This window comes from Acinonyx jubatus, chromosome B3 (genome assembly GCF_027475565.1).
Source record: "Acinonyx jubatus isolate Ajub_Pintada_27869175 chromosome B3, VMU_Ajub_asm_v1.0, whole genome shotgun sequence".
NCBI lineage: Eukaryota > Metazoa > Chordata > Mammalia > Carnivora > Felidae > Acinonyx > Acinonyx jubatus.
Window position 1 is genome coordinate 81,865,705 of NC_069386.1, and position 19,827 is coordinate 81,885,531.

A 19,827-nucleotide genomic window follows, 5' to 3' on the forward strand; every position below is an offset into this window, starting at 1 on the left:
CACAAACTCCCTCAACTTCCTGCCATCTCCTCTTCAGATTCTCCAACCTTAAGACAGGCACTCACCTGTCTCTCTCCCACCCCGGTGAGTAGCCTGTTCAAGACCAGCCTCCACACTGAGCTCTTGACAACTCCTGTGCGAGGTGTCCTCACACAAAGTCCAGAGCCAGAGCTGTACTGAAATATAAATGCCCCCACAGAGCTCAGCGCCGGATGCATGTGTTTAGTGGAGAAGCAGGTTTGAAATGTATGGAGCCAGAAGCCAGTCTATGGAAAACTCTTCCAAATTTTACAGCTCAAAGAGGAAAAGAAGCCTGACGGTTTTCCCAGATTTGACAATAATCTTAAATATTTGCATGACATATCATCAGTAATGGTTGTGAGGCTCAAAGAAACCATTCTAAACTATCAATTTTTAAAAGTTTAAACAACTATGCTAGAGGAAAGAGAAAATTACCTTTCTATTTACTTTACAAGAAGTGATACTGCAAAATCATTACCATATGAATCATTGATTAAAACTATGAAGTCACAAATTTAGGGGAAAAGTATTTTAGAGGTACTTTGTGGAGTTAATTTTTTTTTAAAACATCTTATTTATTTTTGAAAGACAGAGACAGCATATGTGGGGGAGGAGCAAAGAGAGAGAAAGAGGGAGACACAGAATGCAACGCAGGCTCCGGGCTCCAAGCTGCCAGCACAGACCCTGATGTGGGGCTTGAACCCTCGAACTGTGAGATCATGACCTAAGCCAAAGTCTGTCGCTTAACTGACTGAGCCACACAGGCGCCCCTTAATGGAGTTCATGTTTTAAAACTATGTGGATTTCTAGATTTTGTGATACTGTGGCATTTGTCAACATTAAAAAATTTGTAATTATTGTCATTTCTCTTTTCATACTAAATAAATGTATTTTTTTAAGATTTTATTTTTAAGTAATCTCTACACCCAACGTGGGGCTCAAACCCACATCCCCAAGATCAAGAGTAGTACTCTCCACCTAAGCCAGCCAGGTGCCCCTAAATAAATGCTTCTGTGTATTATTTTATATTTATAATTTTGTATTTTCTTTTCTTAAAATGGCCTCCACTATTGTGTGAACTTCAAGGTCCCATTCAAACCTGGATTCATCCCTGTGTGGAGAAATACCAGAACAAAAAGCACAACTGAGTCATTACTGATCAAGGTGGAAAATTTATAAAACCCACACCAGGTGGAAAGGGAAGCAGACAAAGGATCTAGAAAATCCCTTGAGGGAAACAAGCAGTGAACTTGTTAAATTCCAGAAATGAAAAGCAAATGCCTTTGGCAGCTCTTGACACATTCCTGGAGTTCTCTTCACTGACAAGTCAGGTTTAGTTTGGGAGAAATGGTTCCCTTTCCTTTGTTCAGCTTTCAAGTCATATTCTTCAGAATTCTGTGTTTGTCCTTCCCTCCTTACTCCACACAATTAAAAATTAACTAAACCATTTCATCTATTCCCATGTTTATAATCAACTCCTACAATCTAATGGTGTTTGACTATCTCTGGGGCTCACCTCTCTCTCAAGCTTCATGCTCAGAGGGACCTCTTCAGAGCATTTTCCCAACTCACAGTGACCACTCCAGCCGCTGCCTCCCCCGCAGCCATCTTGTGGGATGTGCTCTGGCCTCCAGGCCACAGTTAGTTGAGGAACGGGGAGTCATCTGATCCCCGTTCTACAGACCCTTTTTCTATAGATTTGGAATTGGGAGGCAGAGGGCAAAAATCAGCTGACTTTCCTTCTTGAGAGAGCTGGACATGTAAAGGATAAGTGAGGTTGAGTTGTGGGGCAACAGACTCAGGAGAGGCCAGTGCACAGGCAAAGACAAGAAGCCGGTTGGTAGTGCTGACTCCCAGCCAAAGCAGCCACCCAACTTTCCAGGTCTTTGTGTCAGAACCTCCCCAAGACTCCATTGACACGACACCTCGGTATTCCCATAACATATTTCTCATTTTAGCTTAAGTTAGCCTGAACTGATTTCTGGTACTTGGAACCGGAAAGGTACATCTAACTAACATAGTCACCAGGTCATACACAAACTCAGATTAATCAACCCCGAAACATTAACAGAAAAAATTCTCTTTGCAGAGGAAATCCTGCCATTAGATGTGAGGGCATCTGAGAATTTTTTCTAGATAGAATTTTTGGAGCTCCCTTCAATTTAATTACAGAAAACTTTACTGTTAAATATCATCAGCTTCATTACAGTCATTTGGATCACAGTCCAGCTGTTTCTTTATGGACATATAACTTCATGTAAATTGGATTTCCCTGTAGGAGATTGAGATTATTCCAACTTTTCCTGGAGTGATAGAATGAGTTGCAAATTGATAAAAATTATCCTTATGAGGTTTACCAATAATAATTACAGGAAATATTTTCTAACATGGTATATTACATTGGAGCATATGCAAATAAAGCCTTTTTTTAAATTTTTAAAGAGCTGCCTTTACCTAATGATGCAACAACATAGTATTGTTTTGATAACATTTTCATTTTCTAAAATGACTTTACAACAGCATCTTAAAGAATTTAAGAAAGTGAAGAAAATTAGACTCCCGTAAGCGTAAAATGTGTGGTAGAGTGGTTAATTTCAAGTTTTCAGGCAAGGGAAACTTCAGAAACTCTCTTCATAAGAGCTATGTACTAGAGCCCTTATTGCTGCATGATCTAAAAACTGGAAACAACCTAAATGTCCAACAATAGGGTGTTGGTTAAGTATGCCACAGAAATCCAGGTAGCTATTAAAAATGATGTGGGCTTAGGGGCACCTGGGTGGCTCAGTTGGTTGAGCGGCCAACTTCGACTCAGGTCATGAATTCACAGTTTGTGAGTTCGAGCCCCACGTCAGAGCCCGATGCCTGCTTCGGATTCTGTGTCTCCCTCTCTCTCTGACCCCCCTATCCCCTGCTCACGCTCTGTCTCTCTCTCTCTCTCTCTCAAAAATAAACATTAAAGAAAAAAAATTTTTTTAAATGATATGGGTTTATAACTGTTGATGTGGAGCTATATTCACTGGGGAAAAAACAGGTTATAAAGTGGCAGGTTTCAATCCATCTTTATAAAGTAAGTAAATAAATAATACTGTATAAATCTGGAATTTGAAATGATGTATGCCAACACGGAAATGGCAGTGCTTTTCTCTGGGTAAAGGAAATATGGGTAAATTCTTTCAATTTCTATGTTTGTATTATGTTTTTTTTTAACAGTGTGCACTTATTACTTCCATCATTAGAACCAATAGTAATATTATTTTCATTTAAAAATATCTCAAGTTCAAGGGTAGAATCCAAGAGTTTTGATGTAGAAGGAACAGTAAAGTATTCCCTAATTCAACTTTCCCAACTTTTTACTGCCAGGGCTGGAATCCCTTCTGCATGATTCTGTCAGACCCTCACCCAGACTTAATGAATGGGAAACTCACTACTTTCCAAGTATAACAAGATAATTCTGATGACAGCAGAATTCCATCTGGGATGGGAATAGAGTTGGGAGAAATGCAGAATACTGTGGGGCACTAGGGTGTGGTAAGCCCCCAAAACCATGGGGTATCCCCATGCTCAAGCGCTCTGTATGAGACAAGAATAATTCGTGTTCTCCTGATGGGGATGGAGGAGAGCTTTGCAGAGAAAGATGAGGAGAGAGGGCATATCACAAGTTGGAGAGAGGCTGGGACCAGTGCAGCCATCTCTGAGAGGGGCTGGCGGGAGGTCTTTCTACCTAGTGTGCCATGAGAATGTTACTTGGCTTGTTCGGGGTTTTTCCCCGTGATGTTAACAGATCCTGTCTTTTCTGCTTTACTTCCACCCACTCTAATTTTTTAGTGAAAATTAAAGTTGTGGGTGACTTTAAACCTCGAGTGAGACGCTGCGAAACAGACACAGCACAACTGACGCCAGGTACCCAGAGTCAGCATTAACCATAAGACAAGAACTCGCCAAACTCTTGCTCACAGGTCTGGACTCTGGTACAAGCCGAGGGAGGAGGGCAAGTCCATCTTGCTTGGGTTCCACAGGCAGAGGCCCCAGTGGCGTGGGGGTTACGTGGGGCAGCCCCTCCCACTGCTTCACAACTTGGCATCTGCCTCAGAGCAGCTCCAAATCTGCGTCTGCCTCCGTGCCTTGGGCTCTGCTCTGGAACAACTCAGTCCATTTAAGCTCTGTTCCAAATGAAAGATAAAGGAAAGATGATGCCCTTGAAATATTAAACCAAAGTAATTTTCATTCCCCATAAGTGGTGCTGTCCTATGACCCCCTCACTCATTGAATCAATGGGTTTGACTACTTCAGGGAAAGGCTGAATACTTAAGTAGAACAAAGTCATTACTCAGCTTAGAGTGTCAAACTAAATTTCTTAAGTTCACAGCAAGATAATTCCAGGCTTTGTTAAGAGAAAAAAGGGTTTTGCCTGATTCAAAAAGTTTTCTTTTTCAGTGTTTAAAGAGTAAAGCTCAGGGGTCTGAGCACAGAACTTCACACGGCTTCGGTCTTCACACTGATATGTGTGTATCTCTGGGAGTGCACGAAGATTTGCTAAGGGATGTATAGTCACTGGGAATTTTAAGGGAACTGTTTCCCAAACGGTCCACTTCCATGTGCATTATTTCCTAAAATTAACCCTCTTTTAGAATTTGTAGATTAACCTGCTTTTTCCAAGTATTCTCCTTCTTTACAAAAGAAAATGATACCTCTCATTATCCAGAATCCCAAGGGTACCACAACCTCTGGGTCACCAAATGACTGGACATTTGGAGAATGCACGCCACCAAGGAAGGGATCTCTGGGAGCAGTACCGGGTGAGCTCCCAGGAAAATACTGAGGGCCACGGGGGCCTTATTTCATTCAGGCTGCATCGTCATGCATGGCGGCTAAGTGCCTCATCTATTTATCTTTGTTTTTGCATATTAGAATTCAGAAGTGATGTGGTTGTCATGAGGACTTACACTGAAACACTGACTTAAACTGAGAAATAAAATCTAGACTTGTCCTGACAGAAAGCATGGCGGATTTGGCTGACTGGATAGATAACAAAAACTGACTTTGCCGGTTAGGTTCTCTGTGGTTATTTTCCGTACGTTGAATGAGCAAAACCTAAGGTTTTAACAAAAATATATTTAGAGCATACATACAACAGAAAACACATCAGAGACAACATTTTGTAACTATTAAGTGGAGATAAAAATGTTCAGATGTCAACATAAAAATATGGAAGTTTTTCAGAATTTTTTAAGGGCCTGAGAGGGAAAAGTTTGCTAAACAGTGTACGGAGGCAGGATAAGGTGGAAACCCATTGGGGTTAAACATGAAGTAGCAGTGAGGTGAAGGGCAAGAGGTCATCTGTCAGTGTGGGAGCTCCCTCTTCCACCCCCCACCCCCAGGCAAACCTTAAGATCCAAGAGCCCACAGGAAGTAGGAAGTACTTGGAATGAACAGATAAATTTGAGAGAATCCAAAGCACAAGGACTTATTTCTTGCCTTCCAGGACACAGTAGCTCAGGAAAACCTCAAGCATCTTAGCCCACAACATGAAGTAACCCCGGGGCAGTGGAAATGGTGGTGAAATATCCTTAGAAAGAGAAAGCACTGAGAGACCACCAGTCCTGCCTCCCTGTGGCAGTCACATGATGTGAAAGAAATTCCCACAGCCCTACGGGACCCACCGAGGGATATACAAGGTGCCTAGGAGTTAGGAATGGCCTGATCTTTAGAGGAAGGTGGCTGAATTCCCAAGGTGCAATCATACTCCCTCCCCGCTTCTCCTTTCTGGGCTCTGATATCATCCAGGAAGAAGAAAGGAGGCCAGATGTTGGAGGAAACCTGAAGGAGGAGGTTTTTTTGTTTTTTTAAGTTTATTTATTTTGAGAGAGTAAGAGTGTAAGCACAAGTCAGGCAGGGGTAGAGAGAGAGGGAAAGGGAATCCCGAGCAGGCTCCACACTGTCAGCACAGAGCTCGACACGGGGCTCGAACTCATGAACCATGAGATCACGACTTGAGGCGAGATTAAGAGTCAGACGCTTAACAGACTGAGTCACCCAGGTGCCCCAAGGAGGCAGTTTTACACCAGGTGTAGGACTCCTAACCTGCATCTGTGAGTCACCAAATAATTTGCACAAGTGACAGTTTTTTCATTAGAGCAATATATATAGTTATTGAGTTTTAAAGCTTGAACGAACTTGAGAGATCATTGGCCCTTTGCTCTCATTTGATAAATATGGAAAGTGAAGCCCTGATTGATAATATGAGTTGGCCTATGTTTGGGAGCTTGTATCAGAAGTGGTGATTCCCACTGGCTCACCTTAAGACTGAGTCTTTGGTAGTCCTTTATGGTCCCAGCCTTCCAATGTTTTTTAGAATATAAATTCTCCCCACTCAATTTAGATGCTCTGCAATGTGTTTAGAATACCTTCAGTTTGGCTGAGCTGCTGATACCTCCAGAGTAGCCAGCAACACTGGACATTTTACACTGGTTTAACTGTTCCTGAAGAGAACAACAGTGAAACAAACGTCATAAGCATTGGTATTAGGAATCATGAAAACACTTTACAGTAGGACTGGCCAATAGAATCTTCTGCGATTTTGGAATTGTTCTATATTGGCACTGTCCGATTTTGTGGCCACTGTCTATGGAGGCTTTTGAGCACTAGAAATGTGGCTAGTACGACTGAGGAACTGAATTTTACATTTTATTCAGTTATAAATTTTAACTTATCTATGAATAATCACATGTGGCTAGCGGATTCTGTATTGGACAGTATAGCTCTATAATATTCATAAAAATGAGGTTCCTCTTCTTTTTCATCACAGTTACAGGAAATTGGTTGAAGCCTTTAAATTTTGGCCTATATAACAATGTTTGCCTCAGATATTTTACTTCCCAATTCTCAAGGAGACAGTATTTTTGTATTGTGCCAGAACAACCCTCATTCTCTGGAAGATCAAACATGTTTCTTTGAAGGTCAAAGTTTGAGAATATCTTAGTTACTAGACCAAGACTTACTGGTGTTATTTATTTAATTTTTTATTTACTTTTACTATGCACATGATTTTGAAAATTAAATTGTTTTAATAGATTTAATTTCTAAATAATGTTTTCCTAATTCCCCTACATTTTCAGATGATATTGGGTCTTCAGTATTACTATCTATTGCTGCATAACAAATCATCCCAAAACTTTGTGGCTTAAAATATCAACATAGTCATTATCACAAGTTTCTGAGGATCTGGAACTAGGTAACAGCTTAGTTGGGTTCCTTGGCTCAGAGTCGCTCAAGAGGCTGCAATCAAGTCGTCAGACAAGACTGTAGTCATCTCGAAGCTCGACCAAGGGGAGATGTTCTCCCAAGCCCCCTCCTACAGCTGTGGGCAGGTCTCAGGTCCTGGCTGACTGTCGACCAGAAGCATCAATTCCTTGCCACGCAAGGGTGTTACTCACAACAAGGCAGCTGGCTAGTGGCCGCTCTCCATTCCTTGCCCCATGGGCCTCTACACAGAGCAGATCACAACATGGCCTCTTGTTTCATCAGAGAGAAAGCAAGAAAAACCAAAGAAAGAATGGGAGCAAAAAGCCTGCTCTTTTGTAATCTATTCTCAGAAGTGACACGCCATCCCTTTGCTGTGTTTTGTTAGAAGCAAGTCATCAGGTACAGCCCACACTCCAGGTGAAGGGATTAGACAAGGGGGTGGACACCAGAAGGCAGGAATCATTGAGAATAATGTGAGGAGCTGATTTCTGCAACTACTTTAAAGAAGGCTCTTTTTCTTGCTGGTCTAGGCAGTCCTGAATCTTAGCTTCAGGGTCAGCTCTACCCAGAGTCAGAGTGTGGGTGTGTCCAATGTCACCCACCTAGATAGTGGGGGAACTAGACCTAGAATCCCAGTCTCCTAAGAACCTGATCAGTCCTCTCTTTTCTGTCATACATGTTTGGTTAGGACTCCAGCACACCCACATGGAGCCCCACAACAGCAAGCAAAAGTATTTTGACTTTAAAACACAGGCACTAAGGTGTCTAAACAGAAGAGTGCTACGACAGAAATGATTTTTAAAGAAAGACTTTAGTATGATGTAAAGCGGTTTGGAGAGGGAAAGACAGGAAATTACATTAATTCCAATTTATTTACACTGAGCATATTTATGGCCTACAGTTTTGTAGTTTGTGATTGTAAAGTCATCCCGTGTGTTTTCCTAAGTCCTAATAAAATGGTCTTTGAAAGAATTATTTGGGCCCCAAATTCATCAAGTAAAATGCTACATGGGAAAGTCTATGACCAAGTTTTATAATATACAATATTTCCCAATGTGCACATTGAAATAAACTCTAAAAGTTCTCTGGTGAATTTCCAGAGATGATGTTTTCTATTAACATAGGAAACTCCCGGGAGAGTCAGGACTCAAAAACCTTGAGAAGATATTGTAGCCTGTAAAACGTTTTAAAGTACTGTCCTATGAAGTCTCTACCTCCAGCCATGACAATAACACACAAACTTGCATTTAAATGAGTAGGATGGTGTGGCAAAGTCTCCCACTTATCCATCAATAGTCACCCTCTCCTTCTTTTAATAGTAAACTTTCTGATGTTTAGCTGGGCACATTGCCTAGTCAAGACTACATTTCCCAGCCTCCTTTACAGTTAGGCGCAGCCATTAAGACACAGTTCTGGCCAGTGGGTATGAGTGGAAGTGATGTAACTCATTCTGGTTGTGTCTTTAACTGGGAACGGTATGTGCTCCCCTTACTCCTTCTCCCCTCCTGATTAGGTGGTACGCAGATGTGATGACAGGAGCTGGGAGTTGTCAGAGGTGAAAGCTCCCATAACAGCCTTGAACCAAATTTCCAAGACAGTTAACATTTTCTTTCTTGCCAACTCCCTGTGATTTGGAGTCTCTGTGTTAGAGCAGTTTAAACTATAACTTAACTACTATGATAACTATCCACCTTTCCTCTATCTTGGTTTTCTACCTAAAGTAATGACAGACACCTAGACAAAAGTGATAGACAAAGGTGATAAGGAAAAGGGATGTATTGGATCATATTAAATTCTTGTTATCCTCTCCTAGTTACCTGGGAAGCTACCAGGATCATAGTGGTAGTAGCAAACTCCTAATTATTCTTGCTATTTGACTTTACTCCCCCTCTTTATTAGCAAATAACTAAAGAAGCAATAATATTATAAGCTCAGACTTGCTAATGAGCCAAGGGTGCCTTTAAGTTTCCCTTTCTCAGGGTTGACTAGGGTCAGAGACTAGAGATCTATACAATTTGGTATTGATAAATGTTTAACACTGGCTCCCTAAGGAAAAACAAGCCCCAGTTGGTAGGGTTTGCCAATTTCCATTGGGTAAATACTCTCACTATGGCTGATTTCAAGCTAGGAATATGAGAAGAGATGTTCACATGTGCACCTTGCAAGGTAAAACTTGCTGGCTCCAGAACGCTGGGATCCATCTATCCATTGCCTCAGCCTGGGACTGCTCCCTGATTTCCTTACACTCTGCAGAAGGATGCTAACTTTACAGTGCTATGCACCAGGAACAGCAAAGACAATGTGGGGTGTGGCTCTGATGCTGTCGGAATTGCATCTGGGGCCTGGCCTTCATCTGATTTATGACGCTCTTGCAGTAACATTTCATCCTTTTGGTTCAAGTCAGTGTTTGGTAAACTTGACTACACACTGGAAACACTGGGGAGCTTTAAAAACTAGCAATGCCTGGGGGCCAGCCTTAGAGATTCTGGTTCAATTGATCTGGGCCAGGACTGTTAAAAGCAGATATTTTAATGTGCAGCTAAGGTTGAGAACTGCTGGTTTAAAGTAGTAGACCCCTTATTTATCCCTTATTTGCTTTTGGCATAAAAAGGAAAAGTCAACCTAGGTAGCCTGGCCAAAAGGGAAGAGGTCAATGGCAAGGCCAGGACCGTTTTCTTAGTGAAAGAGAAACCTGAGCAGAAGAGGTCTGTGCTCTGTCTCCTCTGTGGGTCCTACAAAGAGCCTTAAATATTATTCTTCTGAACACTTAAAATAAAAAACAAAACACTACTGAGCCTTTCTTTTTAGTTAAAAATTTAAGTAAGCATAGGAAATGCTGAAATCCTGGGAAACTGTTATAGATCATTTAATAATCTCTCTTATGTTTTGAATTTATATAAACTGCTATCTTCACTGTGAGATCTGGTTCCATTTCTTTCCATCCACATTAGGAGTAGATGCTAAACTTCCTGGTATTTAAAAATCAGCAGACATCCAGGTTGTGTAGTTTTTGACCATTAAGTTAACCTCTGCAGTAAGCTGTGATGAGAATTTTACAAATTGATAAAATTGCTAGTTTACTAATGAATCATCTTTCATATAGCATTATTTCATACAATAATCAATACAAGTCCATGTGTAAATGCACATACAATATAAGCAAGACACTAAGGATCTGTTGGGCCCAGCACCTGGTCAGGAGACGGGCAGCATGAGACGGTGAAAGAACACAGGAGCAGGAAGCCCAGGGCTCAGCTTGGCGCTGTTCATGTCTGATGCAGTTTCCTGAGTCATAAAAAGGAGCACATAGAACAGGATTACTTTGGCCTCTTCAACTTTAATATTTTGATAAGGTATCCTGAGACTGAAATCCATCAGAGGGTCGATCAACCACACAGGTTCAAAGAACCAAAGAGGTTCTTTCCCCTAGGTTTGGCAGACATTGACAAGCTCTGAGAATGCGTGTCTATTTCTAGAGCTTTTCCATCCTGAGCTTATATTCTTGCTAAATCAGGTATTGCAAATAGGTTTCATCTCCAGGTCCAGTCCAGTTGACTAGTAGTGGTCTCCCAAAGCACTCTGTTGGGCAGGATTCTGAAGTCGGGAGCAGAGTCGGTGCCATGAGTTAAGAGTGCCATGAGAAATGAAGATGGTCTTGGGTCTGAAAGGGGTAAACCAGCAGTACAGACATATCATGTGCCATCTGTGCTCCCAATCTTTTCATTTAGACCAGTGTTTTCTTCATCTCTCATCAGGTACTTTGAAAGTGAAATGAATCTTGGGACTCTGTACTCTTGCCATCTTTGGCTCAGAAAATTTAGTCCATTATCAAAGCAGAAAGGGATCTGAAAGTAATTCAACCCAAACACTCGGCTACTTACTGAGTCTTTGACAAGCAGCTTCAATTTAGGTAAAATCTTTCTAATAACCAAACAACCAGCAGTTGATTCACTTCAACAACTAATTTATTTAAAGAAAAATAAACGTTATTTAATATTATTTTGGCTAAAACAAAAAAAAATGCTTTTTGATTCTTTGGCTCTTAAGCTAGTCCCATTAGGCACAGTCTACAAGATAACAGAAATCGTGACCTTCCCTCTCTCCCACCTCCTTAGCCTGGGTGGCAGCATTTTTCCCTTCAGGCTGTGTGACACCACAGCATGATCTGAAAAGTAATTAACTACTTTAGAAGTTAATCCAGCATATACTTTGAAGCAGAAGCAATTCCATTCCTAATGGTTGCTTGGCAGATTGATTCTTACTTCTGGCTCTCGAAACGGTATGTAGTAATTGCCCCAGAATTTAAAAATCATCTGGGGAATTCCTTCTTCCACATCTAGGGTACAAATAGCTAATGACTTTGACATGTAGTGTGTGTGTGCGTGTGTGTGTGTGCGTGTGTGTGTGTGCGTGTGTGTGTGTGCGTGTGTGTGTGTGTGTGTTGTGGAGGAAGGGGTTCTGCTGCTTTCTAAGCAGTGCCTTGAAAATCACTAGATAATAAGAAAGTTGTCTCTTCTCACTGTAAAGACCTGAACAATCCTTACTTGACTGGATTGCAAAACTGAGCTTCAAAGGTAGTAAAATGATCACATGTAGAGAGAAATCTTGACGGGGTAGGTCTTCTCAGAGTGGATGCGCTCTCACTTGGGTACTCTGGTTATAGAGTTGCCTGCTTTCCTGTTGGTTTTGGTGGTGGTGTTACTGCTTGTAGAACAGTGCTGTGACATCTTCAGAGTAACAACTCAATCACTTTGTAAACTAACCACTCATCTCTGGATCAGAAGATCTTACTTGAACACTGTTCTCATATGCTGACTTCATTTTATGCCCATATTGATTCGATCATCAGACTATGCTCTGCACACTACCCTTCCTAAACTTGCTACATTCCCTGTGATTGGGGAGTGGGTCAGACCCTCTTTCAATCGTTTCCATCTTCTCCAACTTTAGAGTCTCCTATAGCACTTGACACCCAAGAAAGACCTCACTGAATAGTCTGCGAATCAACTATCATGATGGTTGTGTTTAGTTTATGTTAGTTATTTATACTCTGTCCCTCTTCAAGAACTGAAGATGATTCAGATGGGATTTTCAGCTATTATCAGTTATCCATCAATCAATATAAATCGTTGAGCTGTCAGGTAGACTTCGTTTGAAATATTAAAATTATGGGGCGCCTGGGTGGCTCAGTCGGTTAAGCGGCCGACTTCGGCTCAGGTTATGATCTCACGGTCCGTGAGTTCGAGCCCCGCATCAGGCTCTGTGCTGACAGCTCAGAGCCTGGAGCCTGTTTCAGATTCTGTGTCTCCCTCTCTCTGACCCTCCCCCGTTCATGCTCTGTCTCTCTCTGTCTCAAAAATAAATAAACGTTAAAAAAATTTTTTTAAAGAAATATTAAAAGTAATTGAACTAATAAATTATTCCCAAACTGGAGATGAATTTCCGATTTGGGGATAATTAAAGGAATCTGTAAGAAAACAGAAAACTCAGGCCTTGCTCTCAAGTTGGTTGCAGTTTGGTTGGAGACAAGACTGATGTGCATGAGACACCATGTACAACAGGAGGCATTTGACTGCAAAGTCCTAATCACACTCTGTAAGTTAGAAAGGAGCATGATCTCGGAGGATGGTTAATGAGTGAAGGCTTCAGGGGTGAGGTAAACTGAGTCAGGTATTAAAGAGGAACAAGGTTTGGAAAGGCAAGAGGAGAAGAACAGACATTCTGCGTGAGGTGTTGACAAGGGTGAATGCATGGTGAGAAAAAATAGTATGGCCCGGGAGGTGGTCAGCCTGTCTGCAACAGGGGTTTGGAATACCGTGGTAATTATGTAAACTTGACGGGTAGGGGTCCAATTACAGCGGGGCTTGTGGTCAGTGCAATAGAAAATAAGGAGCCCCTGAGGGATTTTGACCCAGGGAGTGACATTATAAAATGGTGTTTTCAGATTCTATTTCTGGCAGTGATACATGGGATGAAGGAAAACTAGGAACAAGGCAGCCGAATTGACTTAGCAGTGAGGGAAAACAGGACATTCTGACTACAGTGGAGGCAATGGGGACAGAGGCAAGAGATAATTCAAAAGAAATTTCAACCAGTCTCGGTGTCTGGCTAGATGTGGGATAAGGATGGAGTAGATCAAGGGTAAATCTGAAGGCGGGTGAGCATTGGGGTAGGGGGTTCAATGACAGAACATGGGAAGTCAGAGGAGGAATTGTCTTTGAATGTGTGGAATTTGAAATGACAGCGAGCAGGGTGAGGAGGTGACACTGTAGGAGAAAGCAATGCAACTTTGTTTTGAAACCTGAGTCTAAGTCATTTAACTTCACTGACAAGGAGAATGGTACCTGACTCACGTGGCTGAAGAACTGAGGAACTCTGGTAAGAATGTCAAAGTGTTTTGTAAAGTGCTACCCAAATGTACGCCTTCAGCATTTTACTACGTGTGCATCTTCTCCCCGGCTGCATATGCTAAAGTGGACGCAACACTGAGGCTCATGAATGTCACGCTGGTGTGTTTTGAGGTCTATCGTTTCTGGTGACAGAGAGACTGGTTGAGAGGCCTCAGCAGCAAAACAGGTAAGAGATGAGGAGGAGCATCTGGCCCGGGGCAGTGACCACACAGGTAGAACTCAGTGGACTTACATGCTTTCCAGGAAGAAGAATGGATTGGATGTGGGAACTGAGTAAGAGGGAGGATTCTAGGATGACATCCGGGCTTCTGGTCTGGGCAACTGACAGCCTGTGGTTTAAATCACTGAGGAAGAAAAGATTGGAGGAGGGGCAAACTTGATCAGGGAGGAATATTCTGAGTTTAGTTTGGACACTGTGGTGGGTAAAATAATGCCCCACCCGAAGGAGTCTATATCCTAATTCCCAGAACCTGTGAACATGTTACCTTTCATGGAAAAGGGACTGTGCAGATGTGATTGAAGATTTTGAGATGAGAGTATCCTAGACGGTCTGGGTGGACCCTATGTCCTTCTGAGTGAAAGAGAGAGACAGGAAAGTGAGAGAGCAGAGGGGAGAAAGATGGGCCATTGCTGGCTTTAAAGATGGAGGGGGCTGCAAGCCAAGGAATGTGGGGGGCCTCTAAAGGCTGGAAAAGATAAGAAACAGCTTCTCACCTAGCACTTCCTAAATGAAACACAGCCCTGCTGAACCTTGATTTTAGCCAAGTGAAACTCGTGTTGGACTCCTGACCTTCAGAACTGTAAAATAATACATTCTTAATACTTAAGCCACTAAAGTTTGTGGAGATTTTTTACAGCATCGATGGGGAACTAATATAAACACATTTGAGATATGTAAGAGTCATCTAAGTAGAAACCTAGGACAGTTTTATATTGAGGTCTGGGCTGGGATTATAGATTTGCCTATAATTAGTCTTTAGCCCATGTCATATATATATATATATATATATATATATATATATATATATATATATATGTGTGTGTGTGTGTGTGTGTTAACGTCTCTGAAATCAGGATGTATCTTACAATTGATAATATCTTATAATTGTTGTCAGACAACAGATGTGTCATCTGTGCATGTCCAGGTGGTTGGACTAGACAAATGTAACCTCTGGACATTCCAGTCAACAAAACACAAAGACTACTTGAGAAAGGTATGTGAGTCCTGTTGTTGTCGAAAGACTTTCTGTTAATAAGTTTTGGTAAGATCATAAAGGGCCAATATTAAAATTTTCAGAATGGGTGCCAACGACTTTGAGGAAATTCTTAGAGACATTACTAATTCTTTTACGCAATGCTGATTTATCAATATTCATGATAGAACAAGAGACAGAAGTGTGATGGAAAAACAAAGATGAATTTGAGTCAAAAAGTAGCTCTGAGGACTTGGATTCTGAAAAATTGTAAATAATACATTAACCAATATACTGTGCTTACATTTCCTTTTTATACATGCACGAAAGTCTAAAAGAACTTTTTTAAAGTTATGAAATTAAAATCTTAAGTGATGAGAGAGCATCATGTCAACCTAATTAACACCATACTTCTGTATTCATAAAATAATGGTGAATCTTACTGAATGGAATCCTAAATTTGACAGTCTTTATAGCTACAGAGATGGGTGAAATGATTCAGAAAATACAGAATAATAAGAGTGGAAGATTCATGGAAAAAGTCTCAGAAATATTACCAGCAAGTAATTTGAAAAGATGTATCTAGAGCCATAAAAATATTTATACTCCTGACTCCCATTTTGGATAATTCATCCCCAGAAAGTCATCCAAAAGAATAAAAAAATAATTAGACACTGGAAGGTTACTTCCATGAGTCCGGGATGACAGTATCAGAAGCTGGACTATGAACCTGAGTCCCAGCCCTCTGACATTGGCAAGTACACCATGCCTCATGCCAAATGGGAAACACAGTTCACAGTTATTCAGAATATACTAGTGGCTTTGGTGAATCATAACTTGTATACTGGTAACCTTTTCCCCTTTCCAAAAGGGTATATAGAGCATCTTGATTTCTCTGTGTAATCTCACCTTTATACTTACCAAGATATAGGAGATAATTGGATCAGTTTGACCCCATCCAATATGGTGCCATGCTTTTGACCAGAATCTCTTACAGAGCCACTTCATGGGCCTTTCTGATACCCAGCCTAAACATATCTGCCTTTTGGTCCAGGCACAGATCCCCCAGTCCACTAGTATCTACAGTATGACAACTTTTTTTTTTTTTAAATGTTTATTCATTTTAGAAAGAGAGAAAGAGAGACCGAGCGTAAGTGGGAGAGGGACAGAGAGAGAGGGAGGCATAGAATCCAAAGCAGGCTCCAGGCTCTGAGCTGTCAGCACAGAGCGTGACGCAGGGCTCAGACTCATGAACCGTGAGATCATGACCTGAGCCGAAGTCGAACACTTAACCGACTGAGCCACCCAGGTGCCCCTGCAGTATGACAACTTTATGAAGAAAGAATTATCTGTGGCTACTTTCCTCAGAGGCAGGCTATGGGCACAGCAAGCCCTTAGAATTTCACGGACCATCTAGAACTACACAATTTTAGGAAGGGGGAAAGGATACACTGTTGTTACAGAAAAAAGAGATAATCTAAATATCCAAAAATAGTGAAGTAGATTATTCCATTATTTTAGTATGTTTATTCACTCAGTAGATTTTATTCATATTTTAGAGATGACAATTATGAATAAAAAATAAGTAGCAACACTGAAAAAAGAGAAACTCAATACTAAACATAACTACTGGTGAAACTTCATAAAAATATATATTAATATTGAAAATGATCATAGTTGTATAGGGAATGGGATTATGAGTGAATATTTTCTCTGTAATTTGAATTTTGTGAGGCATTATTATGTTATTTTATAATCATAATAGAAGTAGGAGAAAACATGCTTTGAACAACGGTAGTTTGTGAAATAAAGCCATCAATCCAACTTCATAAAAAATATATAATCTACTAAAATATGAAATAATTAATAGAAACTTTATGACAAGTGACTATTAAAGGTCTGATCTGAGTGAATGATGGTTTAAAAATGGACTCATAAAGCCCCAAAGCAGAATAACCCATTTATTTTTATCTTGTTTCATTAGAAGTAAATTTGTTACCAATACAGTGGTTCTTGCAAAATCCAAAATAGATTTTTTAAATTTATTTTTAGTTTTTATTATTATTTAATGTTTATTTATTTTTGAGAGAGAATAATGTTTATTTATTTTTGAGAGAGTACAAGAGGGCAAAGGGGAAGAGAGAGAGGGAGACACAGAATCCAAAGCAGGCTCCAGGCTCCAAGCTGTCAGCACAGAGCCCATTGCAGGGCTCGAACCCACAAACTGTGAGATCATGACCTAAGCCAAAGTTGGGTGCTTAACCAACTGAGCCACCCAGGAGCCCCTAGAGGCTCTCTCTCTTTTTTTAATGTTTATTTATTTTTGAGAGAGAGAGAGAGAGAGAGCAAGCTGAGAAGGAGCAGAGAAAAAGGGGGACACAGAATCTGAAGCAGGCTCCAGGCTCTGAGCTGTCAGCACAGAGGCCATCATGGGGCTCAAACTCACAAACAGCAAGATTATGATCTGAGCCAAAGTTGGATTCTTATTCAACTGAGCCACCCAGACACCCCACAGAGGCTCTTTTATGAAGAGATGAGATTGTTGGAAAAAGCCCCTATCAAAGGAAGGTTAAGAAATAGTCATTTGCCAGGGATCTTGTGTTTTATACCTCACTCCTTGATCTCTAGAAAATTCCCATATTTATCTGGAAGTATCCACCCCTCCATCCACGTACTTATAATGGGAAAAGAAAGGCCTGCTTGGGCACTATGATCTCCTCTCTTCATAGGGTCATGAATGTCTGGCAAAGGAGTGGGCACATGACTGAAGACTGGCCATTCATTTTCTTCCCTGGACATTTGAAATTGGAAGGAAAGGAGGGAAAAAGGGAGAAAGATCTCTAAGTGGCCAGACCCATCAAGCGAAAATTCTGAGAACTGTTAAAAGTCATAATTTCCGTCACATAAATACAAAGACAGAGAAGGCAGTAAGAGAGGATGGAGCAGACATACAGAAAAGAAACAGAAGAGGCTGGAGAGCTTCTAAGAGCCTGGATCCAGTGCCTTCCGAGGTCCAGCTGAATCTTTGTCCTTGAGTTCTATGTATCCTAGGTGTGACTTTCAAAATATTTAACAAGGGCAGAGGGAAGAAAAGCAAGACAGGGTCAGATGGCTGCTACCCAGTCCCGAAGTCTGCTCCCCTTCCAGGCCTTATTACCTCTTTTGTTATGGGGCACAGAACCCTGAGAAATCCCCAGCAGATAAACCAATAAACCGGGGTGGCTGAGGCAGTGAGGAGGCCTTCGGGGGGGGGGGGGGGATTGGTCTCAGAGCAACAGAAACAGAGCATTTTAGAATGTAAATAACCAGTATCACCGTATAAGTACAACCAACTGTCTATCAGCCCTGTCTGTGTCCTTATAAAAAAATGTTGCTTTTTCACCTCAGCTAGGTTGAGTGGCTTATTCACAACTGTAAATCTAAAAAACTTGTGATTTGTGCTGTATCATGCTTTGCCATCTATTTTGCTGACTGAATTTGATGGTAACTTCATCGAGCCTTAGGGGCTAGAACAAACATTGAAGTAATTTTGTTTAGTCACCCACCCAAATTTACTTTTTATCCAAATAATTCAGCAGAAGGAAGAAAAACATCTGCACCTTTTAATTTAATCAAAGTACAAGAAATAAACCCACTAATTAATTTTGTTGTTATTATAATGTAATACATGGTCATTGCAGAAAAGTTTTTAAAATCTAGATTTAAAAACCACTTATCCAATCATTAATAAAAAATCTGTTAACAGATTTTGTTATTTGTATATCCTTCTTTTTATGCATCTATAGAATTCCCACTTTTTGCAAGAATAGTTTTTCATCACAACCATCCCTTACTTCATATATTATGCTCTTTCTTTCCACAAAACCCAGATTTTTAAATGTCTTGTCCTGTCTTTCATTTCTTGGTGTTTAGGCATTGGGGGGAAGGGAGGAGGACAGATCTTCAGAGTTCTTCAAGGTACAAGGTTTATGTAGCTCTTTGCTCCCTGCTCACAGTGCAGATCTCAGGAGAACAGGGTTGACCTTATTTCCAGGCAGAATTATTCATGTCACCACTTTTACTTTGGAAGCTGCTTAGCGAGTCATGTCTGACTGTATGAGAAAGGATGAATTTACACATTCAGCAGCAGGTGCACTGAAGTCAACGAAGTCCATTATTTAATCTCCAATATTAGCTCCCGAATTGCAAAATGGGAGGAAGACAAATGAGTTATGAAACCTCATATATCACTTAGCTTCCTTACTTTTATCCATTGGGAAGTAAAGTCTTTTCAACTAAGAAAAGCTGTTTGCATTTAATCATTTAGACTTATATCTAGACTATTTTTAAGGTGATGCAAATTGTTGGTGCTAAAGAAGATCTGCCAGACCAAGTAAAGTGACCAGCCAGCGCATGGGGACAGATCACCCACGATGCAGCAGAAATGGAGAGACCTGAGAATTCAAATGGCCACAAAGGAATAGTCAGGACACTGAAAATAAAGAGCAGCAGTTAAGCTATGTGAGGCAGGGCAGATCTGTGTTCCTAGAAGCCCAATAAAAGGAAACAAGAAAAATTATTGCCATTTTGGTCCACATGGATACCAGTGCAATGCCCAAAATTATGTACTGGTTCACCTGAACTCCACATTCATCATCATCATCATCTGTTTGGACCAGGTGCTCAGTTCTGCAAACCACTTTTGAAGAGGGAGATTGGCAATTTAGAGTCTATCCAACAGTAAAACAAGCCAGAGGCAAAAAGGCATATAAGGAGGTTTTAAGGTAACAGATACGATTCATTTGCAGAAGAGAAGACTGAAAGAGAGAATGTTACTCTCTTTATAAATTTGAAAACACCTAAATGTCTATCAAAAGGAAAACATTTAAAGATATTATGACATGTCTGTATTACAGGATGCTATACAGCCATTAAGAATCTTACATTCGGGGTGCCTGGGTGGTTCAGTTGTTTAAGCAATC

At 40.9% G+C, this 19,827-nt stretch overlaps 1 long non-coding RNA gene across 1 annotated transcript in view; it reads right to left on the minus strand.

Moving 5' to 3' along the window:
• The window catches only part of LOC113601285 (uncharacterized), a 70,090-nt gene that overhangs the window by 10,394 nt on the left and 39,869 nt on the right, over positions 1 to 19,827 (minus strand). The window contains exons 5-7 of the long non-coding RNA XR_008299357.1: positions 10,455 to 10,548; positions 6,318 to 6,500; positions 3,976 to 4,181 (exon numbers count right to left, since the gene is read on the minus strand). This is a non-coding gene — a long non-coding RNA (uncharacterized LOC113601285). The remainder of the gene's footprint in view (positions 1 to 3,975; positions 4,182 to 6,317; positions 6,501 to 10,454; positions 10,549 to 19,827) is intronic.